This window comes from Chiloscyllium plagiosum, unplaced genomic scaffold (assembly GCF_037043375.1).
Source record: "Chiloscyllium plagiosum isolate Xiang-an unplaced genomic scaffold, Cpla_swu_hap1 HiC_scaffold_1, whole genome shotgun sequence".
Lineage (NCBI taxonomy): Eukaryota > Metazoa > Chordata > Chondrichthyes > Orectolobiformes > Hemiscylliidae > Chiloscyllium > Chiloscyllium plagiosum.
In genome coordinates, this window is record NW_028270139.1 from 168573424 (window position 1) to 168600512 (window position 27089).

The 27089-nt window shown below is 45.9% G+C and overlaps 1 pseudogene; it reads left to right on the forward strand.

Annotated features, from left to right (window-relative positions):
- The first annotated feature begins 1013 nt into the window (after positions 1 to 1013).
- LOC148152282 (uncharacterized) lies at positions 1014 to 25997 on the forward strand (annotated as a pseudogene).
- Positions 25998 to 27089: the final 1092 nt, after the last annotated feature.

Below are 27089 nucleotides of genomic sequence, written 5' to 3' on the forward strand. Positions count from 1 at the left end.
AGAAACCTGAACCAACATGCAGCTACAGAGAACAGTAACCTTCTAACTATACTGCCATATACTACAATTTCATTCATTTTTAATACAGACCCCACACCCCACACTGACTTGAATAAGATGCTTTGACCAGTTTGCTCATCCACCCTGCAAACCTTCCCTATGGGCATTGTGGATCTACCTACAGCATGTGGACTGCTGCAGTTCAAGAAGGCAGCTCACCACCACCTTCTCAAGGGCAACTAGGGATGGGTAATAAATGCTGGCCTAGTTAGCAACCACCACGTCCCACAATTGCTTATAAAGAAAATGCTCTCATTCACATAAATTACAAAGACATCAAAGGGAAATGGGCAAAGAGGGAAGACAAATGTAATGTTGGCTTTTATTTTAAGGGCAAAGCGTATAAAAATGTAGTTTTGCTAAAGCGATAGAAAGCACTAGAGTCATACAGCATGGGCACAGGCCCTTTGGTCCAACTCATCCATACCAATCAGGTTTCCTAAACTGAAGTAGTTACATTTGCCTATTCTTGTACCTATGCAAATGTCTTTTAAATAATGTAATTGTTCCTGAATCCACCATTCCCTCTGGCACCTTGTTCCACATACTCACCACCCTCTGCCTGAAAAAGTTGCCCCTACCCCTTCAGGTCTTTGTTAAATCTTGCCACTCTCATCTTAAACCTATACTGTCTCATTTTGGACCCACCGTTGGAATACTGTGAACAGTTTAGGATCCCATATTTAAGGAATGGTATACTAGCATTAGAGATGGAAATGTGTTGCTGGAAAAGCGCTGCAGGTCAGGCAGCATCTAGGGAACAGGAGAATCGACGTTTCGGGCATTAGCCCTTCTTCAGGGCTGCGCTTTTCCAGCAACACATTTCCATCTCTGATCTCCAGCATCTGCAGACCTCACTTTCTCCATACTAGCATTAGAGGCAGCCCAGAGAAGGTTCACTAGACTAATGTCACATATGGAGGGACTGTCAGAGTAGAAAGGTTTCCCCTTGTGGGACAGTCTAGGAGCAGAGGGTGTAATCTCAGAATAAGGAGTCACACAATGAAGACAGCAGGATTTCTTCTCTCAGAGGGGGAGTGAACCTGTGGAGTTCCTTGTTGCAGAGGGCTGTTGAAGTGGAGTCATTAAGCATATTCAAGGCTGAGCTGCAGGTAATTCTGGGATAACGCTTGTTTCGTCAGCGCGATTTGGCTATACCTTTACCGAAGAACTGGGAACGGTATTTTGGAGAATGCTTACCTCTGTTTGCAGTAGTGTGGTTCCAGAAGGGATTGGTTCACGAGCTTCATTGTGTGCAGCCTCTATTGTCAGCTGCCAACAGAGCAGCTTTCTGTGAGAGGTACTGTACAGAGAGCAGCTTTCTGAGATTTTTTAAAATGTACTATGTAAATTTACTTCTGTTTTGTTAATAAATATGATTTGAACCTTCATTCAGGCTGTGCTATACTTTGTGTTAGACTTTTGGGTGATTTTTGAGCGATCGTGAGAGTTTTGTTTTTGGTGGTCTGCCCCTAACCTCACTTTTCCCATGGGGCGCATTATTTCTATTCAGTGAGGTTTTGCTGGAACGCAACAACGGTTATTGGGGAAAAGCAGGATCTGAGCATTATCAGATCTCACTGAATAAATGGAAAAGTCGATGTGTGTGGACATTGAAGCATTCTTGGAGGTTTTTAAACAAATTTTTTATTCTTTCAAACAAAGGGAACGATGTCACGTTCTGCGGCACAGAGGTCTCGTCTAGAGAAAGGCCGGACCGTGTCAGCAGCTGTGAGCACTCCAGCGTCTGTGGTAGAAATCATACCTGGTCGCTTCACGGAAAATGACTGGCTCTCTATGGTTAGCACTGAAGATGCAGAATGTCAAATTGGGGACATCATCGATGACATTGTGAATCAAGTATTGGATGGTTGTTACAGAGTATACATTGAAAAACAGGTAAGGCTGATGGAGGCTAGGGTGAGCGCGGGTCACGGTGTTAATGTGCCTAATGGATAGTCCCTGTGGGATAATCTGCGAGGTGCAGGATGGTGTTAAGGGACTTGGTGGTATAGAAGGGGGTGTGGCGGTGATAGTGATTTGATGTTTGGAGGAACCCAGTGACTTTCAAACTAATGGAGAATGGTCCCAATGTTTGGCTGTGGAGTGAGGATCTTCGCAGTGCCTGTCTAGGGAGAGGGGATGGTTAGACCACGTGTTGATGAAGTGGGGATAGTCGCATTGGAGAGAGGAGACTGTCGCAATGTCTGTCCGGGGAGTGAGGATGGTCACAGTGTCTGTCAGGGATTGGGAATGGTTACAGTAACTGGGGAGAGGGGGATGGTCGCAGTGTCTTTCTGGGGAATGGAGGATGGTCACAGTGTCTGTCTGGGATTGGGAATGGTTGCAGTAACTGGGGAGAGGGGGATAGTCGCGGTGTCTGTCTGGGGAATGGGGAATGGTCACAGTGTCTTTCTGGGGAGAGGAAATGGTCGCAGTGGCTGTCTGGGAAGTGAGGATAGTCGCAGTGTCTGTCTGGGGAGAGGGGGATGGTCACAGTGTCTGTCTGGGGAGAGGGGATGGTCACAGTGTCTGTCTGGGGAGAGGGAATGGTCACAGTGTCTGTCTGGGGTGTGAGGACAGTCGCACTGTCTATGTGGGGAGAGGGGATGGTCACAGTGTCTGTCTGGGGAGAGAGGATGGTCACAGTGTCTGTCTGGGGAGAGGGAATGGTCACAGTGTCTGCCTGGGGTGTGAGGACAGTCGCACTGTCTATGTGGGGAGAGGGGATGGTCACAGTGTCTGTCTGGGGAGAGAGGATGGTCACAGTGTCTGTCTGGGGAGAGGGAATGGTCACAGTGTCTGCCTGGGGTGTGAGGACAGTCGCACTGTCTGTCTGGGGAGAGGGGGATGGTCACAGTGTCTGTCTGGGGTGTGCGGACAGTCGCACTGTCTGTCTGGGGAGAGGGGATGGTCACAGTGTCTGTCTGGGGAGAGGGGATGGTCACAGTGTCTGTCTGGAGAGAGGGGATGGTCACAGTGTCTGTCTGGGGAGAGGGAATGGTCACAGTGTCTGTCTGGGGAGAGGGGATGGTCACAGTGTCTGTCTGGGGTGTGAGGACAGTCGCACTGTCTGTCTGGGGAGAGGGGGATGGTCACAGTGTCTGTCTGGGGTGTGAGGACAGTCGCACTGTCTGTCTGGGGAGAGGGGATGGTCACAGTGTCTGTCTGGGGTGTGAGGATGGTCACACTGTCTGTCTGGGGAGTGAGGATGGTCACAGTGTCTGTCTGGGAAGTGAGGACAGTCGCACTGTCTGTCTGGGGAGAGGGGATGGTCACAGTGTCTGTCTGGAGAGAGGGGATGGTCACAGTGTCTGTCTGGGGAGAGGGAATGGTCACAGTGTCTGTCTGGGGAGTGAGGATGGTCACAGTGTCTGTCTGGGGAGAGGGAATGGTCACACTGTCTGTCTGGGGAGTGAGGATGGTCACAGTGTCTGTCTGGGGTGTGAGGACAGTCGCACTGTCTGTCTGGGGAGTGAGGATGGTCACAGTGTCTGTCTGGGGACAGGGAATGGTCACACTGTCTGTCTGGGGAGTGAGGATGGTCACAGTGTCTGTCTGGGGAGAGGAAATGGTCACACTGTCTGTCTGGGGAGTGAGGATGGTCACAGTGTCTGGGGAGAGGGAATGGTCACACTGTCTGTCTGGGGAGTGAGGATGGTCACAGTGTCTGTCTGGAGAGAGGGGATGGTCACAGTGTCTGTCTGGGGAGTGAGGATGGTCACAGTGTCTGTCTGGGGTGTGAGGCTAGTCGCACTGTCTGTCTGGGGAGAGGAAATGGTCACAGTGTCTGGGGAGAGGCGATGGTCGCACTGTCTGTCTGGGGAGAGGGGATGGTTACAGTGTCTGTCTGGTGAGAGCGACCCCAGCGAGTTTGGAGGGCCGTTCAATTCAAGTGCTGTCCCCTTGTCTCACTGCCCCATTCATACCGATCCTTCTCATTTCCTTGTCCTTTCCTCAGCTGCTGCCATTCACCATCAGTCAGGCGAAGGATGCCATCCTGCAAATTATTGAGTGGCAGTGCCTGATGTATGATCCAGGAGAGCGAAACGTGGCACTGGATCCAAACTGGCAGGAAGATGATGAACCCGTTGCTTATCTCACCGATTCCTGGGCTCAGGGCTCAGTGCCAGTGGTGAGGAAAACTTCAACACCAACTCAGGTGGAACAGGTAGAATAGACCCAGATCAAAGTTGCTGTTCAACAACAATTACATCGTTGTTTTGTTCCTGAACTGACAATGCAAAGAATTTCAGTAAACATGAACATGGAGTTGTTGGGCTGTTGAAACCCAACTGGTTCATTGGTATCTTTTGAGATAGGAATCTCGTGGCTGAAACCTTTAGCTGGTCTGGGTCTATGTTATATGTGACTCCGTCCCGGCAGTGTGGTTAAATCTTTACTCTCCTCAGAAATGTTTCTGCAAGGCGTTTACTTGTATGCAAAACCAATACGAGATGTCAGCCATGTCAGTGAGATTTGTATGTGGTGTTTGACTTTCAAAGAATTCCCCTTGAGTTCAACCGATCGTGGAATTAAACTTTGATGTGCTGGAGACCAAAATTATAGCAGCCCATTGGTGGTGTAAGCTGCACCAAGTTATAGAAGACCCTGCTTTCAGCACCTAGATCTTAATTTGGGAATTTTATCCAAACCATCATTGCCTCCCTCCTTCTGTTTCTAATATTCCTGCTTCAACTTTTGAAGATCCTTGAACTGGTTTTGTATAATGCAGGCTGCTTAATATGCACAGTCTCTCACATTGCAGGCTTAGCTCAGCATAGCTGATTGTCATTGCTTTTAAAAGACAATGGTCTGGCATGAGGTTTGACTTCAGAGTGAGGGTCCAATTGTGCAGTGTGCCCTGTTGTTTTGAGCATGTATGCAGTGACCTCTCAGTACCTGAAGTTATCATGAACTGGGACAGTTATAGATTCATAGAGTCATAAAGATGTTCAGCACAGAAACAGACCTTTCAAGTCCAACTCATCCATGCCAACCAGATATTCTAAATAAATCTAGTCCCATTTGCCAGCATTTGGCCCATATCCCTCTTAACCCTTCCTATTCATATACTCATCCAGATGCCTTTTAAATGTTTCACTTGTACCAGCCTCTACCACTTCCTCTGGCAGCTCACAGAGTTCAGACTGACCCACCATCCGTCACTCATCAGATCCCCACTCAGCAATATTAACTTCACCCTCTGTGACCCCCCTGCCCCAACTCTCCATGACTCCTTCTCTCCACCCTCAGAAAACTCTGCTCCTAACCTTCAGAACTCCATACACTGAATGCTGTCTTGAGACTCCAATCGACTCTCTCCAAGACTCCCTCAACTCTCAACGTGACTCCCTCTGTTCTCCCAGTAACTCCCTCTGCTGTTCCCATGACTCTCTCTGTGAGGGATAGGAAATATTTGCTGAGCCTCGCCAGGACTCCCTCAGTACTGAACCTCCGACAGTGCCGCACTCCCACAGTATTGACCCTTTGACAATGTAGCACTCCCTCAGTACTGACTCTCTGACAGTACAGCACTCCCTCAGTACTGACCCTCTGACAGTGCAGCACTCCTTCAGTACAGACCCTCTGACAATGTAGCACTCCCTCAGTACTGACTCTCTGACAGTACGACACTCCCTCAGTACTGACCCTCTGACAGTGCAGCACTCCCTCAGTACTGACCCTCTGAAAGTGCAGCACTCCCTCAGTACTGACTCTCTGACAGTGAGGCACTCCATCAGTACTGACCCTCTGACAATGTAGCACTCCCTCAGTACTGACTCTCTGACAGTACGACACTCCCTCAGTACTGACCCTCTGACAGTGCAGCACTCCTTCAGTACTGACCTTCTGACAGTGCGGCACTCCCTCAGTACTGACTCTCTGACAGTACGGCACTCCCTCAGTACTGACCCTCTGACAGTGCAGCACTCCTTCAGTACTGACCTTCTGACAGTGCGGCACTCCCTCAGTACTGACTCTCTGACAGTACGGCACTCCCTCAATACTGACCCTCTGACAGTGCAGCACTCCTTCAGTACTGACTCTCTGACAGTGAGGCACTCCCTCAGTACTGACCCTCTGACAGTGCAGCACTCCTTCAGTACTGACTCTCTGACAGTACGGCACTCCCTCAGTACTGACTCTCTGACAGTACAACACTCCTTCAGTACTGACTCTCTGACAGTGCAGCACTCCTTCAGTACTGACTCTCTGACAGTGAGGCACTCCCTCAGTACTGACCCTCTGACAGTGCAGCACTCCCTCAGTACTGACTCTCTGACAGTACGGCACTCCCTCAGTACTGACCCACTGACAGTGCAGCACTCCTTCAGTACTGACCCTCTGACCCTCTACATTGCACCTTCTGTTCTGACGTGTCGATAGTGGAACAATCCCTCAATATTGACCCTCTGACACTGAGACACTTCCTCGGTTCTGACCCAGTCCTGACCCTCTGACAGTGAGACACTCCCTCGGTTCTGACCTAGTCCTGACCCTCTGACAGTGAAGAGTTCCATTAGTACTGGTCCTCTAACAGAGCATTGCTCCTCCAGTATTGACCCTCTGACAGTGTATCACTCCCACAGTACTGATCCTCTGACAGTGCGGCACTCCCTCAGAAACAGCCCCCTGACAGTGCACGGCTCCCTCAGTGTTGAACTTCCAACAATGCAGAATTCATTCAGTACTGACATTTGACAGTGTAGAACTCCCACCATCCTCCACTCTGACAGTACGGCACTCCATCAGTACTGACCCTCTGACAGTGCAGCACTCCCTCAGTACTGACCCTCTGACAGTGAGGCACTCCCTCAGTACTGACTCTCTGACAGTGCGGCACTCCCTCAGTACTGACCCTCTGACAGTGCAGCACTCCCTCAGTACTGACTCTCTGACAGTGCGGCATTCCCTCAGTACTGACCGTCCGACAATGCATCACTCCTTCAGTACTGACCCTCTGACAGTGCAGCATTCCATCAGTACTGTCTCTCTGACAGTACGGCACTCCCTCAATACTGACCCTCCGACAGTACGGCACTCCCACAGTAGTGATCCTCCAATGGTGTGGCACTCCCTCAGTACTGACCCTCTGACAGTGAGGCACTCCCTCAGTACTGACCCTCTGACAGTGAGGCACTCCCTCAGTACTGACTCTCTGACAGTGAGGCACTCCTTCAGTACTGACCCTCTGACAGTGAGGCACTCCCTCAGTACTGACTCTCTGACAGTGAGGCACTCCCTCAGTACTGACCCTCTGACAGTGAGGCACTCCCTCAGTACTGACCCTCTGACAGTGCAGCACTCCCTCAGTACTGACCGTCCGACAATGCATCACTCCTTCAGTACTGACCCTCTGACAGTGCAGCACTCCGTCAGTACTGTCTCTCTGACAGTACGGCACTCCCTCAATACTGACCCTCCGACAGTACGGCACTCCCACAGTAGTGATCCTCCAATGGTGTGGCACTCCCTCAGTACTGACCCTCTGACAGTGAGGCACTCCCTCAGTACTGACCCTCTGACTGTGTGGCACTCCCACAGTACTGACTCTCTGACAGTGCGGCACTCCCTCAGTACTGACCCTCCAACAGTGCAGCACTCCCTCAGTACTGATCCTCTGATAGTGCAGCACTCCCTCAGTACTGTCTCTCGGACAGTGCAGCACACCGTCAGTACTGACCCTCCAACAGTGCAGCACTCCTTCCGTAATGACCCTCCAACAGTGTGGCAATCCTTCAGTACTGACCCTCCAACAATGCAGCACTCCCTCTGTAATGACCCTCCGACAGTGTGGCACTCCTTCAGTACTGATCCTCCGATAGTGCAGCTTACCTCAGTCCTGATGCTTCGTGCTGTCTGCTCAAGAATAATGATTACTGATGGCAGTCATATGAAATGACTGGAATTGAGGCAGAGAGATGAAAGTATTTCAACGTCCATATTTGTTTTGAATTAGGAAATCTATGATGAGGCTTCTCGAGATACCATCTGTTTGGTTATGGAGGATCAAGGACACTCTTATGATCAGTTCTTTGGCCGCAATGCTAAATCGGAATGTGGGAGCACTCAGCAGGAACATGGCGGTGTGCAGCCTCTACCTTCAATCTGCAAAGAGCTAATGGGCTATCACCTGGATTCTGAAAAGGTAATCAAGTGCCAAAACAGAACTCTGTGCTAATTTGCACATTGGTACTGTCAATTCAGTCCTTAAGAATTTTTGACATACTACCTGAACAGTGTGCAAATTAGCATAGGATCAAACAGAGCAAGAATTGAATGCAATGCGCAGAGAGGTGAGCAGAACACTCAGTTCATGTGGCATTGGCATTAGCATCAGAGTGAAGAGAAGCTGTCGATGAGATCCAATTAACAATGTTGTGGGTGGTTTGTGGAGGGAAGGGGAATTTCATAAACCTCAAGTAAAAAGTTAACTCCATAGACTCCAAATGGTATAAAAACTATCAGAGGAAGAAACAAATCATCGAGGGCCGAAGGTACTGCGCTGTCATGTTCAAAGAAATTAACAGTAGTAGCCAGTCAGTGAATTGAGCTATCAGGGAAAATGGTAAAAACTTAAATTTAGTCTATAGAATCATCAGATGTTGGAGCAGAAGGAGGCCAATCAGCCCATTGAGTCTGTACCGCTATTCAGTGAAATCAAGGCTGGTCTGATCATCCTCAACTCCACTTTCCTGACTTTCCCCATAATACTTGATTCCATTCCTGATGAAAAATCTATTTATCGCAGCCTTGAATACACTTAACAAACCAGCCACAACACATCCATGCGGTCACGAATTACACAGCACCTATACATGACCTCACACTGAACTGTGAGCGCAGTAGTGACCTATACACGACCTCCCACTGAACTGTGACCGCAACAGTGACCTATACACGACTTCACACTGAACTGTGACCACAACAGTAATGTATGCACGACCTCACACTGAATTGTGACCACAATAGTGACCTATACACGACCTCACAACGAACAGTGACCTATACACGACCTCACACTGAACTGTGACCGCAATAGTGACCTATGCACGACCTCACACTGAACTGTGACCGCAACACTGACCTATACACGACTTCACACTGAACTGTGACCGCAATAGTGACCTTACACAACCTCACACTGAACAATGACCTATACATGACCTCACACTGAACTATGACTGCAATAGTGACTTATACACGACCTCACACTGAACTGTGACCACAATAGTGACCTTACATGACCTCACACTGAACAATGACCTATACATGATCTCACACTGAACTGAGACTACAATAGTGACCTATACACAATAGATAATAGGTGCAGGAGTAGGCCATTCCGCCCTTCGAGCCTGCACCACCATTCAATATGATCATGGCTGATCATCCTTAATCACTGTCCTGTTCTTGCCTTATCTCAAGGCGACCTCACGCTGAGCTGTGACCGCCATAGTGACCTATACATGACCTCACACTGAACTGTAAACGCCACACTGACCTATACACGACCTCACACTGAACTGTAACCGCAACATTGACCTATACACGACTTCACACTGAACTGTGACTGCAACAGTGACCTATACATGACCTCACACTGAACTGTGACCGCAATACTGACCTATACACGACCTCACACTGCACTGTGACCGCAATAGTGACCTATACATGACCTCACACTGAACTGTAACCGCATCAGTGACCAAGACACAACTTCACGCTGAACTGTGACCGCAATAGTGACCTATACATGACCTCACACTGAACTGTGACTGCAACAGTGACCTATACACAACCACACACTGAACTGTGACTGCAATAGTGACCTATACATGACCTCACACTGACCTGTAACCGCAACACTGACCTATACACGACCTCACACTAAACTGTGACCGCAACAGTGACCTGTACGCGACCTCACACTGAACTCTGACTGCAAGGGTGACCTATACATGACCTCACATTGAACTGTGACCGCAATAGTGACCTATACATGACCTCCTACTGAACTGTGACCGCCGTAGTGACCTATACGTGACCTCACACTGAACTGTAACCGCAACACTGACCAATACACGACCTCACACTGAACTGTAACTGCAACACTGACCAATACATGACCTCACACTGAACTGTAACCGCAACACTGACCTATACACGACCTCAGACTGAACTGTGACCGCAACAGTGACCTATACACGACTTCACAATAAACTATGACAGCAACAGTGACCTATACACAACTGCACACTGAACTATCAGTAAATGTTGATATTGCCCAGACTGTGAAGCTAGAGGTGGTTTTACAGACTTGGAGAGGTGGTGCAAAAGTCCCCTGACGACAATGCACTTACCAATGCATATGCCCCAATGATTTAACCAATGGAATACCTGGTCCCAGTGATCTCTTTGTTTGCCACATCCATCACCTCAGCACAACGGCTGTTCTTGCTCTGACGCCTTACATCATTGTTGTTCTGCTAGCTTCCTCCTCAAAGGACAGAATTCATGGTGCCTGATGATGTCTGGTTGGTTGACCTGAATCCTAACATATTGAAGATACTATAATCATTCCAAAGATTTCGGAAAAGCAGTTGATATTCGGAGGAAATGGACCAGAAGCCAAGCTGAAGGAAACCCCAGGAGCAGGGTCTGTCCCTAATGGGAAATAGGGAGTGTGAGAAACCATCGAGAGAGCTGGGACCCACAGGAATGGCCAGAGCAGTGTCGGCAGTGCCTCTGGGCTTGGAGGCCCGACGTGTGGACTCCTGAAGTGGCAGCGAGGTTTCGGCTGTAGTAACGGTGGTGAGGGGACTCTTGGCTACAGTAGGCCTGGATGTGGACTCTTTCGGCAGCAGCAGGTCACTGAGTGCAACCGTATCAGTGCCTGGAACAGGCGTCCCAACTGCGGTTGGCCCAGAGCGGGCATCTTGCAGAATTCCTAGAGCTGTGTTGGGGACCCAGACCAAGGAAGCTGAACTCTATTTAAGCACTTTACTTTTATTCTTTTGTGAGAAACAAAGCTCATGTATCAATAAGTTTCAGTCCGAGTCAAATGCTGAAGCAGCAAACTTTTATTGAAAAGTTCTTGCAAGACCGGTCTAACAAGTAGGCACACCGATCCAAAAATTACTCCACAATTTATACAATTTAATTGAGCCTCTCTTGGTACTTCCCCGTTTACTTAATTGGCCTAGCATATTACGTGTCAAACCTATCACTATTCCTTATTGTGTTCTGCCCCTGCCTAGCTGCGCTCCGCCCTTGTTTACTTCTCCCACTACTTTAAGCCTGGCGACCCTTACTCTTATTTGTTTTATCCCTTATTTGCAGCTAACTTGGCTCGTTCTGATGCCTACGTGGAGGCAATATGCCAAGGTGACATAATTCAATGTTCTTTCCCTCCTTACCTATTTGTCTGTAACATATTCCATTGTTTGCATGCACGTTTTAGCTAACTCAGCTCTTGGCTGAAAAAATTATACAATTGGGTAAGTTAGTTCATTACCTTGCAGAAGCAATTATGTATTCCCTTTATATAGTTTCATCTTTGTATGCACGTTTTAGCTAACTCAGCTTTTGGCTGAAGCAATTATACAATGGTGTAGGTTAGTTCATCACCTTGCAGAAGCAATTATGGCTGCAGAAACAACACTGCTTTACCTATATCCCACAATTTCATACCTCAAAATTGTGCATCACTTTTCGCTGTTATCTCTCTCAATATATGTGACAAATCATTCATTCAGATTCATTGCCATCTGAGAGGAGAAATTCTTCCTCATCTCTGTGTTTAATGGGCGAAACCATAATTCTGAGTTTATACCCCCTCGTCCTAAATTCTCAAAATGGGAAATGACCTCTCTCCACAGCTCCCTGTCGAGCCTCCGGAGAATCTTAAATAGAAGCCAGGGGCAGGATTATGCCATTCAGCCCCTCAAGCATGCTCCACCCTCCACCAGGATCATGGCTGATCCTCGATCTCAATGCCCACTTTCTCCTTTGATGCCTTTAATATTTAAAGATGTATCTATCTCTCGTTTGAATATTCTCAGTGACCTGGCCTCCTTTAGTAACAAATTCAATAGGTTCATTACCCATTAATTGAAAACATGTTCTCTCTTCTCAGTCCTAAATAGTCTACCCTGTATCCTGAGACTGTGTCCCTGGTTATGGACTTCCCTACAACGGTCTACTCTATCTAGTCCTGTTGGTATTTTCTTCATTTCAATCAAATCCCTTCACATAGTTTTAAACTCTAGTGAATATCGACCCTGTCAAAACAATTTCTCCTCATAAGATGGTCCTGCCATCAGTCTAGTGAACCTCCACTGCCCTCCCTCTAGTACACATGTCATTCAGTCATAGAGATGTACAGCACGGGAACAGACCCTTTGGTCTAATTCATCCATGCCATCTTGATATCCTAAATTAATCTAGTCCCATTTGCCAGCATTTGATCCAAATCCCTCTAACCCTTCCTATTCATACACCCATCCAGATGCCTTTTAAATATTGTAATTATACCAGCCTCCACCACTTCCTCTCACAGCTCATTCTGTACATGCACCACCCTCTGCATGGAAAAGTTGCCACTTTACGTCCCTTTTAAATCTTTCTCCTCTCACCCTAAACCTATGCTCTCTAGTTTTGGACTCGCCTACACTGGGAAAAAAAGACCTTGACTATTCACCCTATCCATGCCCCTCATGATTTTATAAATCTCTATAACGTCATCCCTCAGCCTCCGATGTTCCAGGGAAAACAGTCCCAGCCTATTCAGACTCTCCCTATAGTTCAAACCCTCCAACCCTGGCAACATACTTGTAAATCAAGTTTCACATCTTTCCGAAAGCAGGGAGACCATAACTGAATGCAGTGTTCCATAAGTGGCCTAACCAATGTTCGGTATAGCCACAACATGACCTCCCAACTCCTATATTCAATTCACTCACCATTAAAGGCAAGCATACCAAATGCCTTTTTCACTGTCCTGTCTACCTGTGACTCTACATTCAAGGAGCTATGAACCTGCACTTCAAGGTCTCTTTGTTCAACAACACTCCTCAGGACCTTACCATTAAGTGGATAAGTCCTGTTCTGATTTGCCTTTCCAAAATGCAGCACCTCACATTTAGAACAAAGAACAAAGAAAATTTACAGCCCAGGAACAGGCCCTTTGGCCCTCCAAGCCTGAGCCAATCCAAATGTACTGTCTAAACCTGCCGCCCAATTTCTAAGCATCTTGTATCCCTCTGCTCCCCACCTACTCATGCATCTGTCCAGATACATCTTAAATGAATCTACCGTGCCTGCCTCTATCACCTCTGCTGGAAATGCATTCCAGACACCCACCACCCTCTGTGTGAAGTATTTATCTCAGTTAAACTCCATCTGTCACTCCTCGGTCCATCTGATAAAGGTCCCATTGTACTCTGAGATAACCTTGTTCACTGATCACTGTACCACCAATTTTTGGTGCCATCTGCAAACTTACTAACTATACCTTCTATATTCACATCCAAATCCTTGCAGTACACGACTGGTCACAGGCCTCCAGTCTGAATCCTCCCACCACCACTCTTTATCTGCTACCTGCTAGCCAATTTTGTGTCCAAACGCCTAGCTCTCCCTGGATTCCATGTGATCTAACCTTGTTAACCAGGCTACATTGCAGAACCTTGTGAATGCCTTACTGAAGTCCATAGAGGTCACATCAACCTCTCTGCCCTCGTCAATAACCTTTGTCACTTCAAAAAACTGAATCAAGTTAGTGTGACATGATTTCCCACACACAAAGCCATGTTGACTATCACTCATCATTTAACCTTTAGAGAATCCTTAACTAGGATTCCCAAGTTCCTTTGTGCTTCAGATTTCAGAAGCCTTTCCTCATTTAGAAAATAGTCTCCGCCTCTATTTTTCCTACCAAAATGCATAACCCCACACTTTCTCACGTTGTATTGCCTCTGCCACTTCGTTGCCCCCTCACCTAGCATGTCCAAGTCCTTCTGCAGCCTCTCTGTTTCCTCAACACTACTTGTCCCTCAACCAATCTTTAAACCATCTGCAAACTCATCAACAATGGCCCTCAGTTCCTTTGTCCATATTGTTATTGTGAAAAGTTGTAGGCCCAACACTGATCCCTGCAGAACTCCAATAGTCACTGGCTGCAGCCTAAAAAAGACCCCTTTATTCCCACTCTCTGCCTTCTGCCAGGCAGTCAATCCTCTATTCACACCAGTATCTTGTTCCTAACACAATTAGCTCTTACCTTGTTTTGCAGTCTGCTGTGTAGCATCTTGTCAAAGCACTCCACATAGATCACACCCACTGGCTCTCTTTTGTCTAAATTGCTCATTACCTCCTCAAAGAATTCTAATGGATTTTTCAGGCGTGACTTCCTCTTGATGAAGCCATGCTGACTCCTCCCTATTTTACCATGTAATTCCAAGTACTCTGCACTCTCATTCTTAATGATGGACTCCAAAATCTTACTAACCAGTGGATAGTTTCCTGTCTTCTGCCTCCCCCCACTTCTTAAACAGGGATGTTATATTCTTTCCAGTCACTTTCCAGTCCTCTGCGACCCTCCCTGACTCCAGTGATTTTTTTGAAAAATCACCACCAATGATGCCTCTGCAATCTCCTCAACTGGCTCCTTCAACTTTGGGCTGTAGTCCATCTGGTCTGGGTATTTATCTGCCTTCAGATCTTTCAGTTTCCTCAGCACCTTCTCTTTAGTGATAGCCAGTGCACTCCCTTCTGCCTCCTGACTCTCCACCATTTCTTTGTTCTCTATTGCTACTTTATCCAGCCTCATTTTCCGTGGTCCAATGTCCACTTTTGCCTCTCTTAACTTTTAGATATCTAAAAAAAACCTCTTGTAATATTTTTATTACTAGCAAGCTTACTCTCATTTCATTTTCTACCCCAGTATTGATTTTTTTTTAGTTCTCCTCTGCTGGCTTTTAAAGACTTCCCAATCCTCTGATTTCCCACTAAACTTCACCACATTGTTTTGCTTTTACTTTTACCTTTGTGAGGTCCCCGGCCTCCCTTTTCAGTTACTTCATCCACCCTTAGTCTGCTTTTTCCTTCCTTGGGATGAATTTCTGCTGTGCCTCCCAAATTACTTTCAGAAACCTCTGCTATTGCTGCTCCACATCATCCCTGCTAGGTGGCCAGCTCCTTCCCAACGACTTTGTAGTTATCTTCACTTAATTGTAATACCGTTACATCTGATTCACTCTTCTCTCTCAGTGCAGGGTGAGTAGTATCATTTCATAGTCACTGCCCCCTTGGGGTTCCTTCACCTCCAGGTCCCTAATCAAGTCTGCCTCATTACACATCATGACATCCAGAATTACCTGTTCCCTACTGGGTCTACCACAAGCTGCTCCACAATAACATCTTATAGACTTTTCATAAGTTCCTTTTCTTGATATCCTCTACCAACCTGATTTTCCCAGTCCACCTGCGTATTGAAGTCCCTCATGTTTTTTGTAATTGTGCCTTTCTTATATACCTTTTCTATCTCCTGATTTATTTTTCTGCCCCACATCCTGAGGACTTTTAGGACGCCTGTACACAACTCCCACCAGGGCCTTCTCATTAGTTCCTCAACTCTGCCTAAACAGATTCTATACCTTCCAGCTCTATATCATTTCTTGCTATTGGTTTAATTTAATTTCTTACTGACAAGATAACTCATCTCCTCTATCCATGTGCCTGTCCTCTCGATAGGATGTGGATCCTTGGATATGCAGTTCCCATCCAGAATCCCGTTGCAGCTATGTCTCTGTAATACAACATCAATTTCAGTCTGCACTATAAGCTCATTTACCTTGTTTCATGTGCATTTAAGTACAACACTATCAGTCTTGTGTTGACTGTCCCTTTCTCATTTTTGTCCCTTATCTGCTGTGCCTGAAGGTAGATTCTATAGAGAGATGGGGAACTTCTTCAACCCAACCCAATCTAGACCCACCTGCCAGCACCCGACCCATATCCCTCCAAACCCTTCCTATTCATATACCCATCCAAATGCCTTTCAAATGTTGCAATTGTACCAGCCTCCACAACATCCTCTGGCAGCTCATTCCATACACATACCACACTCTGTGTGAAAAAGTTGCCCCTTAGGTCTCTTTTATATCTTTCCCCTCTCACCCTAAACCTATGCCCTCTAGTTCTGGACTCCCTGACGCCAGAGAAAAGACTTTGTCTATTTACCCTATCCATGCCCCTCATAATTTTGCAAACCTCTATAAGGTCACCCCCCAGCCTCTGACGCTCCAGGGAAAACAGCCCCAGCCTATTCAGCCTCTCTCTATAGCTCAAATCCTCCAACCTTGGCAACATCCTTGTAAGTCTTTTCTGAACCCTTTCAAGTTTCACAACATCTTTCCGATATAAAGGAGACCAATGTCCTGTACAGCCGCAATATGACTCCCAACTCAATACTCTAACCGATAAAAGAAACTATACCAAACGCCTTCTTCACTATCCTATCTACCTGGAACTCCACTTTCAAGGAGCTATGAACCTGCACTCCAAGGTCTCTTTGTTCAGCAACACTCCCTAGGACCTTACCATTAAGTGTATAAGTCCTGCTAAGATTTGTTTTCCCAAAATGCAGCACCTCGCATTTATCTGAATTAAACTCCATCTGCCACTTCTCAGCCCATTGGCTCATCTGGTCCAGATTCTGTTGTAATCTGAGGTAACCCTCTTCGCTGTCCACTACACCTCCAATTTTGGTGTCATCTGCAAACTTACTAACTGTACCTCTTATCCTCGCATCCAAATCATTTATGTAAATGACAAAAAGTAGAGGACCCAGCATCGATCCTTGTGGCACTCCACTGGTCACAGGCCTCCAGTCTAAAGAACAACCCTCCACCACCACCCTCTGTCTTCTACCTTTGAGTCAGTTGTGTATCCAAATGGCTAGTTCTCCCTGTATTCCATGAGATCTAACCTTGCTAATCAGTCTCCCATGGGGAACCTAGTTGAATGCCTTACTGAAGTCCATATATATATCACGTCTACCGCTCTACCCTTATCAATCCTCTTTGTTACTTGTTCAAAAAACTCAGTCAAGTTTACGAGACATGATTTCCCACACACAAAGCCATGTTGACTATCCCTAATCAGTCCTTGCCTTTCCAAATACATGTACATCCTGTCCCTCAGGATTCCCTCCAACAAGTTGCCCACCACCGACATCAGGTTCACTGGTCTATAGTTCCCTGGATTGTCCTTACCACCTTTCTTAAATAGTGGCACCACGTTAGCCAATCTCCAGTTTTCCGGCACCTCACCTGTGACTATCGATTATACAAATATCTCAGCAGGAGGTCCAGCAATCACTTCTCTAGCTTCCCACAGAGTCCTAGGGTACACCTGATCAGGTCCTGGGGATTTATCCACCTTTAACCGTTTCAAGATATCCAGCACTTTCTCCTCTGTAATCTGGACATTTTGCAAAATGTCACCATCTATTTCTTTACATTCTATATCTTCCATGCCCTTTTCCACAGTAAATACTGATGCAAAATACTCAGTATCTCCCCCATTTTCTGTGGCTCCACACAAAGGCTGCATTGCTGACCTTTGAGGGGCCCTATTCTCTCCCTAGTTACCCCTTTATCCTTAACGTGTTTGTAAAAACCGTTTGGAATCTCCTTAATTCTATTTGCTAAAGCTATCTCATGTCCCCTTTTTGCCCTCGTGATTTCCCTCTTAAGTATACTCCTACTGCCTTTATACTCTTCTAAGGATTCAGTCGGTCTATCCTGTCTATACCTTATAAATGCTTCCTTCTTTTTCTCAATTTCTTTAGTCATCCAGCATTCCCTACACCTACCAGCCTTTGCTTTCACCCTGACAGGAATATACTTTCCCTGGACTCTAGTTATCTCATTTCTGAAGGCTTCCCATTTTCCAGCTGTCCCCTTTACCTTTGAACATCTGCACCCAATCAGCTTTTGAAAGTTCTTGCCTAATACCGTCAAAATTGGCCTGTCTCAAATTCAGAACTTCAACTTTTAGATCTGGTCTATCCTTTTCCATCACTATTTTAACTCTAATAGAATTATGGTCGCTGGCCCCAAAGTGCTCCCCCACCTCAGTCACCTGTCCTGCCTTATTTCCCAAGAGTAGGTCAAGTTTTGCACCTTCTCTAGTAGGTACATCCACATTCTGAATCAGAAACTTTTCTAGTAGGAACTTAACAAATTCCATCTAAACCCTTAACACTATGGCAGTCCCAGTCTATGTTTGGAAAGTTAGAATCCCCTACCATAGCCACCCTAGTATTCATACACATAGCTGAGATCTCCTTACAAGTTTGTTTCTCAATTTCCCTCTGGCTATTATGGGGTCTATAATACCATCCCAATAAGGCAATCATCCCTTTCTTATTTCTCAGTTCCATCCAAATAACATCGCTGGATTTATTTCGGGGAATATCCTCCCTCAGTACAGCTGTAATGCTATCCCTTATCAAAAACGCCACTCCCCCTCCTCTCTTGCTTCCCTTTCTATCCTTCCTGTAGCATTTGCATCCTGGAACATTAAGCTGCCAGTCCTGCCCATCCCTGAGCCATGTTTCTGTAATTGCTATGATATCCCAGTCCCATGTTCCTAACCATGCCCTGAGTTCATCTGCCTTCCCTGTTCGGCCTCTTACATTGAAATAAATGCAGTTTAATTTATTAGTCCTACGTTGTCCCTGCCTGCCCTGACTGTTTGACTCGCTTGTGTTCTTAACTGTACCACTCTCAGATTGATCTCTTTCCTCACTACCTCCCTGTATCCCTCGTTGCATTAGAGCCAGTCTCAATACCAGAAACTTGGCTATTTGTGCTACGTTCCCCTTCGAATCCATCACCCCCTACATTTTCCAAAATAGCATACTTTTTTGAGGGTATAGCCACACTCCTGCACTAGCTGCCTACCTCTCTTACCTTTTCTGCATTAACCCATCTATGTGACTGTGTCTGAGACTTTCCCTCCTTCTTATAACTGCCATCCATCTATTGCTGTTTCAAATTCCTCATTGCTTCTGTCTCTCCAACTGATCCATTCAATCTGATAAGATTCACAACCAACAGCATTTATTGCAGATATAATCCACAGTCACCCGTTTTAAACTCCCACATCTGACAAGAAGCACATATCACTCTAATAAAGGCCATTTAGGCTCCTTCACAATCTACAGACCCAGAAAGTAACACCGTCTTATTCCTCTACAAAACACTGCCCCAGGTTAAATTAATAGTTTTGGCTTATATTTTAAGTTTAATCAAGAGACATATCTCAAAAAACATATAATCAAGAAAGAACCCACTCTACTCACTACTGCAGTCTTTCTGTAGGCCACACTTAAAACAATTCACTTATCTGATTCTGTGCTGTGAACTTCATCCAAATAGTTCCTTCAAGATCAGTTGTGAATTTCACTGTTTGTTAATTTTCCCAGACGCACTCCAATGTCCAGCGATACGTGAATTCAAAGAGCAAAGGCAGTAACTGTGCAGGTACATTGTGATGTCAGTTTCTTTCTCTCTCTGTCTCCTGCACTGACCTCATGCTGTGCTTCCTTTGTCTCTTCTTCTCTTCTTCTCCCTTTTAAAACTGCTGTTGTTTTGACTTTTTTTTACAAAGTTACAAAACAATGCAACAGCATATAAAACAGTAATTGCTGCTCCTGGAATTCGAGGAAATCACCTCCACCTAAAATACCTCAAAAAAGGAGCAGCTGTTACATCCAGAAAGTTTTCCTGTCCTCCATCTTGGATTACCCAGAATCCTCTTTCTTTGTAGATCTTTGTACAGAGAGGAGGAGAACTTCTTCAAGGTAGGCATCTTTGGAAGAGGCTTCGCAGTAAGGTTGAAATCAACTGGGAGACAGTGCAGATGCTGGAGATCAGAGGTGAGAGTGTCTTGCTGGAAAAGTACAGCAGGTCAGGCAGCAGCTGAGGAGCAGGAGAATCGATGTTTCAGGCCAGAGCCCTTCATCAGGAATGATGAAGCCACCCCCTTCATTCCTGATGAAGGACTCTGGCCCGCAGTGTTGATTTTCCTGCTCCTCGAATGCTGCCTGACCTGCTGTGCTTTTCCAGCAACACACTCTCACCTCTGATCTCCAGCATCTGCAGACCTCACTGTCTCCTAGTTGATTTCAACCTTACTGTGTAGCCTTTTCCAAGGTTCCTACCTTGAAGACGTTCCCCATCTCTCTATACAAAGATCTCAGTGAGTCCCTCTCCTCTGCCCTGAAGCTCTTCAGCCACTCCCTCACCACCCGACTCCTGGAGGATGAACACCTTACCTTCTGCCTTGGAACCCTTCAACCCCAGGGCATCACTGTGGACTTCACTAATTTCCTCATTTCCCCTCTCCCCACCTTTCCCCAGTTCCAACCTTCCAGCTCAGCACCATCCTCATGACCTGTCCCATCTGTCCATCTTCCTTCCCAGCTATCCGCTCCACCCTCCTCTCTGACCTATCACCTTTACCCCCACCTCCATCCGACTATTACACTCTCAGCTACCTTCTCCCCAGCCCCACCCCCTCCCATTTATCTCTCCACCCCAGAGATTCCCAGCCTCATTCCTGATGATGGGCTCTGGCCCGAAACGTCGATTTTCCTGCTCCTCGGATGCTGCCTGACCTGCTGTACTTTTCCAGCATCCCACTGTCAACTCTGATCTCCAGCATCTGCAGACCTCACTGTCTCCCTGTAAGCTAAGATTGTTATATTTGGAGCAGAGAAGATTGTGAGGGGTATGATGGATAGAAAGCAGCTGTTCCCCTTAGTTACAGTATCAATAATGAGAGGGAAAATTTTTCAGATCAAGGGCGGGAGGTTTAGAAAGGATTTAAGAAGATGAATTTTCACCCCAGAGGGTGGTGGTCTGGAATACACTACCTGGGGAAGGTAGCTGAGGTGAGAAACCTCACAACCTTTAAAAAGTCCTTTGATGAATGCTTAAAATGCCATAACATTCAAGGCTACAGGACAAGTGCTGGAAAGTGGGATTAGTGATCATAGGTCAGTACAGATTCAAAGGGCTGAAGGGCCATTGTACTGTGAGATCTTCTGACTCTTTGTGTTCCAATCTCATGCTAATAAGTTTTTCGTTTCCTTTGAGTCGAGTGAGAAAAGACAGTGAGTTTGCTTGTGTCTGTGTGTCTCAGAAAAGTAAGGAGTGAATCACATCCAGTGAATGGGTGAAAGTTGCCGAACAGAAACATTTGTGACCTGGTCACTTAAGTAAGAGGTTGAGTGTAATATGTTACCATGGGTTAAGGAATGGTTAATGGAGAGAAAACAGATAATGATTAAACATTTTTTTTTAGGGTTACGAGCTGGGTAACGCAAAGATCAGTGCCAAGCTCTCAGCTATTAATGGCTTGGAAGGAGGAACTGGGTGTAATATATCCAATTTGCTGTCTATACAAAACTAGATGGAGCTCTAAGCTGTGAGGTGGAGGACTAAGAGGCTACAATGGGACAAAGATACATTGCGTGAATGGGCCAAAGATAGCAGATCGATCATAATGTGGGAGAAAATGAGATTGTTTTTCTATTACTCCTACCCAAGCAAATAATGTCAGAACTGTCAAATGTTGATGTTCAGAGGAATTTGTTCTGCAAACCTGCAGCTACAACAATCCTGAGAGTACACAAACCTGCGTGTAGATAAACCTGTGAGTACACAAACCTACGGGTACACAATCCTGCAGGTACACAAAACTGCAGGTACACAAAACTGCGGGTATACAAACCTGCGGGTACGCAAACCTGTGAGTAAAGAAACCTGCACGTACACAAACCCATGGGTATGCAAACCTGTGAGTGAGCAAACCTGCGCGTACACAAACCTGCAAGTACACAGACCTGCAGGTACACAAACCTGCGCGTTCACAAACCTGTGCATACACAAACCTGCGCGTTCACAAACCTGTGCGTACACAAACTTGCAGGTACACAAATCGGCACGCACTAAAATCTGCGGGGACACAAACCTGCGAGTACGCAACCTTGCATGTACATGAACCCATGGGTACACAAAACTGTGGGTACAACAAACAAAATTGAAAATGTAAACAGTATTTGGCCCTTTGTTGTAATTGGGTTAGATTATGAGTAAGAAAGCCTTGCTCTACTCAGGACTTTGGTGATTACTGCTTAGCTTTTTTTTCTCCTCACCAAAAGAATGCTGCACTTTCTTTTGAGAGATGATTAGGTTGACGCTAAACCTACTGAACTCAGGAATCAGAGTGAAAGATTAATTCACTGGAGTTTAGGAGAGGTGAAACATGGTTTTGAGAGACCTTCGAGGAGAAAGTGAGGACTGCAGATGCTGGAGATCAGAGCTGAAAATGTGTTGCTGGAAAAGCGCAGCAGGTCAGGCAGCATCCAAGGAGCAGGAGAATCGACGTTTCGGGCATGAGCCCTTCTTCAGTCTGAAGAAGGGCTCATGCCCGAAACGTCGATTCTCCTGCTCCTTGGATGCTGCCTGACCTGCTGCGCTTTTCCAGCAACACATTTTCAGTTTTGAGAGACCTTAGCAGGGTAGGGGCTGTGGAGAGTCTGGAACAAAAACATATTGTCTCACAGTAAGGAGCAAGATATTTCAGACTGAAGTGAGATGAAATATCTTCACTCAGAGGCTATGTGTGATTATCTGGAACCTTGTAGCTCAGTTATCAGCAATAATGTGGAGCGGGCTGGAGGCACTGACTGTCTATGTTTTTAATGCTTTTCTGATATCTGATGGGCAGGCATACAGACTTACAAAACAGGAGCAGAAATACACCATTTGGCACCTCGAACCTACTCTATCAGTCATTGTGCCTCTGTTTGAGTTTCAAATTCCACATTCCTAGCTACCTCTGGTTACTCTTCATTCCACAGCATAATATGAATCTGTCCATCCCCAATCTAAACAATATCCTTTGAACCCCATCTTCACAACTTTCTAAGGCAAAGTTCCAATATTGCATAACCCCCTCAGAGAAAAAACATTCTCCTCAGTTCTGTCCTATTTCTGGACTGACGTGTAAGATGAAAAGTCCTTTACACATCCACCGTGTTTAGACTATTCTGAGTGTTCAAACAAGTCACCCCTCCCCCCCCCCCACCCTCCTAAATTCAAGTGAAAACAAGGCCAACCTTTCCCCATAAGACAACCCACTCATTCAGAGAATCAATTTAGAAAACCTCCTCTGACCCCTTTCCTCACTTCTTTCCTTTAAAATGAAGGTGAGGAGGAATGACCTCTCTCAAAAGGTCATGCATCTGTGAAATTCTCTAACCCGGGGAGACCAATCTTCAGCCAAGACTTCTGTAGGACTGTTCAAAACTCAAAATGAAACTTTTTAAAAATCTCCTCCTTTAAGCTATGGATGCTTAAAATAAAATTCCAGAACCTTGCAGGATTGCAAAACAATCTACAAACCGACAAACAAATATCTATTAGTGGTGCCCACAAAGAAACATTAATTCTAAAGGTGAGTCCAAACACTTTAAAAGTTGGTATCACTTGTTTGCAGGAAGCACAAGCTGACTGGTTTATATTTATAAAGGTCTATGATTTATTAAAAGTTCACCCTAACTGCTGAAGAAGCTATTAACTGGTTTTCTTCAAGTTAAGAGAACAGAGAGAGTTCCTGAGCTTGTGGAGATCTTATGTCTTCTCCCTAACCCGTTTGCAGCTGCAAGCTGTTTACCTACCTGGGAACCAATCAGGTGGGCAGAAGGCCTTTGTCATCGATAACTGTTCACTGGCACACAGACCAATCAGCTAGGTTTGCCAGCTCAATCTCCATTTGTACACATCCCTCGGTTCCAATGCATCTGCAAATCCTCAACTACTGCTCGAACCAACAGCTGTTCGGTCTGTCTCCTCTTTAGATTTATTCAATGTCCTGATGTTCACTACACTCTGGGATAGAGACTTTCACAGATTCATGACCTTTTGAACGAAGTTACTCAGCTTTGTTTAAAAATCCCTTGATGACAGTCAGGTTACCTGCTGACCACAAAGTGTCGCAATCCTTCAGCAATCTTTGGTTTTTCGAATTATGCTTTTCCTATTCAGTCCACAATTAAAAATACAGAAGAAGAGAATGACTCGGTATGAGACTAATCCCATTTACGGGCTCTCGGTCCATAGCCTACTATGGACCCTGACATTCTAAGTGCTCATCCAGATGGTTCTACCAGCCTCTGGGTGAAAAATATTCTTTCTTAGATTACCTCAAAATCTCTTCCTCCTCACATATGGCCTCTAGTTCACTCTAATTACATCCGTTCGGTCTATCCTATTTGTCTATAATGTGGAGGAGCCAATGGGTGGACAAAGTTAAAATTCACACAACACCAGGTTATAGTCCAACGGGTTTATTTGGAAGCACTAGCTTTCGGAGCGCTGCTCCTTCACCAGGTAGCATCTGCATAATGAAGGAGCAGCGCTCCGAAAGCTAGTGCTTCCAAATAAACCTGTTGAATTATAACCTGGTGTCGAGAGTGTGTTGCTGGAAAAGCACAGCAGGTCAGGCAGGAATTCCTGATGAAGGGCTCCCACCCAAAATGTCGATTTTCCTGCTCTTCAGACGCTGCCTGACCTGCTGTGCTTTTCCAGCAACACACTCTCAACTCTGATATCTCCATCATCTGCAGACCTCGCTTTCTCCTATAACTTGGTGTGTCTGTTTGTCTACATAACTGTGAACTGCTCCCCTCCCCATACTTTCCAAAGCTTTCATATCCTTTTATTTATTATGAACCAGTTTTCTAATTGATGTGTTCAGGAGGATATTATTACACATCTCTGGTGTAGGTAGGACTTGAACCCGGGTCTCCTGAGACACCGTGTCTTCATATCATTCCAAAGGCATGGTGACATATTTGACTACAATTTGGATTGTGTAGTTGATTATTATTTTAAAAAAAGTGAGTAACCTGTCCATTTCTGGTAACCATTTTGTTCTTGTGTTTTCCCATCAGAAACCTGATGAAGTTATTGAAGCTGAGAAACCCGAGGAATTGGCAATACCAGATGAACCACAAACACAGCCCAAAGTCCTGAAGAAAAGACACAGATATAAGCCCCATCGGGGAGCTCTCAGTTCAGCCAAGCTGAAGGACATTACCAAGTCTTTGGCTGAGACAGAAAAGGATTTGTTCCAACAATTCGACTCTCCACCCTGTATTGAAGAGCTCCCTCCCCCTCCCTGTGAGATTTACAGAATGACATCCTATTTCCAGAATGTTCTCAAAATCCAGCACAGTCGACTACCGTTAAACAACAGCGTGACCTTTGATGAGTTTGGGAATGTCATTTCCATTCAAAGGTTGAAGCCGAGCCAATTCCCCAGGAAACAGCTCAGGCCAGTCTTCCAACTGCTCGACGTGGATCTGGAGCTGGAGACACACAGACCATTTGTGAGAGAAGCCCTGAGACCTTTGGTGTTTTGAAGTGGCAACTTTGGGAAGAAGTTCATCCCCGTCAGGTACAAGACGAGGAGAATCTTGCAGAAAATTCCCGGGAATGACAAGAAATTGAGCCTGGGACAGACAGAAGATAGGAGGGTAAAGCTTCACAGCTCGAACAGTGACAGACCAATTGGCAGAGGTGCTGCAGCCCAGCGGCTGCGATTGAGAGAGCCATGTGTTATCTCCACCACTCCAGAGTTCATTGAGTTCATCCCCGATGGGGCCAAGGACAGAAACTGTTCAAACTGTGGCCAAAATCCTGAATACGATGAGGAACAGTTAAGCAGATTAAGACCTATCTGCAACAGCCTGGCCAAACCCCCATTCCTGGTTGACAACCTATCCAAAAGCATTTTACAGTAACTCCCTCGGGCGAATTGTTGAACACAGCCCCTTCCTTCTGTGAACATTCTCTACTCAACATGTCCTCTATGGCTGCCTCTACCTACTGGGTACATTACCCCAGTTGCCTTGATGTTTTGCATGACATAAAATCTGTACCTCTAGCCAATAAAAAAATAAGAATTATGGACAAGATACCTGAATCCCTTCTTGGAATTCTCACAGACAGACAGAGCCGTTCAGGGAACAATCTGCTAACAGTCAGCATCATCACACTATGTAATAGTTACAGTTCTGGTAATGACACCACACTCATTACCAATCCTTTCCTGCTATCACTCTCAACCCATCCCTGGCTCCTTCCATTTGTCCATGGATCAGCATAGTGGAGCTTCTCTACACTGAATCGACACTTCTGCAAATCCAGGACTTTGGAAACAAGCACCCAAACCCTATCAGTCCCTGGATTGTGGGCCATCATATCCACAGTGTTTCTGAATCTCTGAGTAATAAATTAATCCAACACAGCCCTCATGTGGAGAGCTGATGCCTGAGCTTTCCAATCAGTTTGTCTCTTGCAGCAGTTCGACTCTGGATTGATCACTGTGGTGAGGAGAGTCCAAGGTTTCAGTCTCCACTGCTAATTTATACAGGCCCCCGTCCAAATCCCTGGAGCCTGGGAGACTGTTCCTCCCACTGCATCCCAATACTTGAGATGAATTCATGATTATGAAATTGGAGGTCACCAGGTGCTATGGAATCAAGCGATTTCTTTCTTTAGTATTCTGTCTCAAATACAGCATGGGGTTCGTTACACCATAAAGCTATCTCTACACTGTCCACATTAAACACTCAAAGGACAGGTACAGCACAAGGTTAGATACAGAGTAAAGCTACCTCTACTGTTTTAAACTGAATTGCTACCTCTAAACTGTACCCATCAAACACTCCTGAGACTGGTACAGTTAAATACAGAGTAAAGATCTCACAGGGTTAGATACAGAGTAAAGCTCCCTCTACATTGTCCCCATCAAACACTCCCAGGACAGGGACAGCACGGGGTTAGATACAGAGTAAAGCTCCCTCTATACTGTCCCCATCAAACACTCCCAGGACAGGAACAGTAAAGGGTTAGATACAGAGTAAAGCTCCCTCTCCA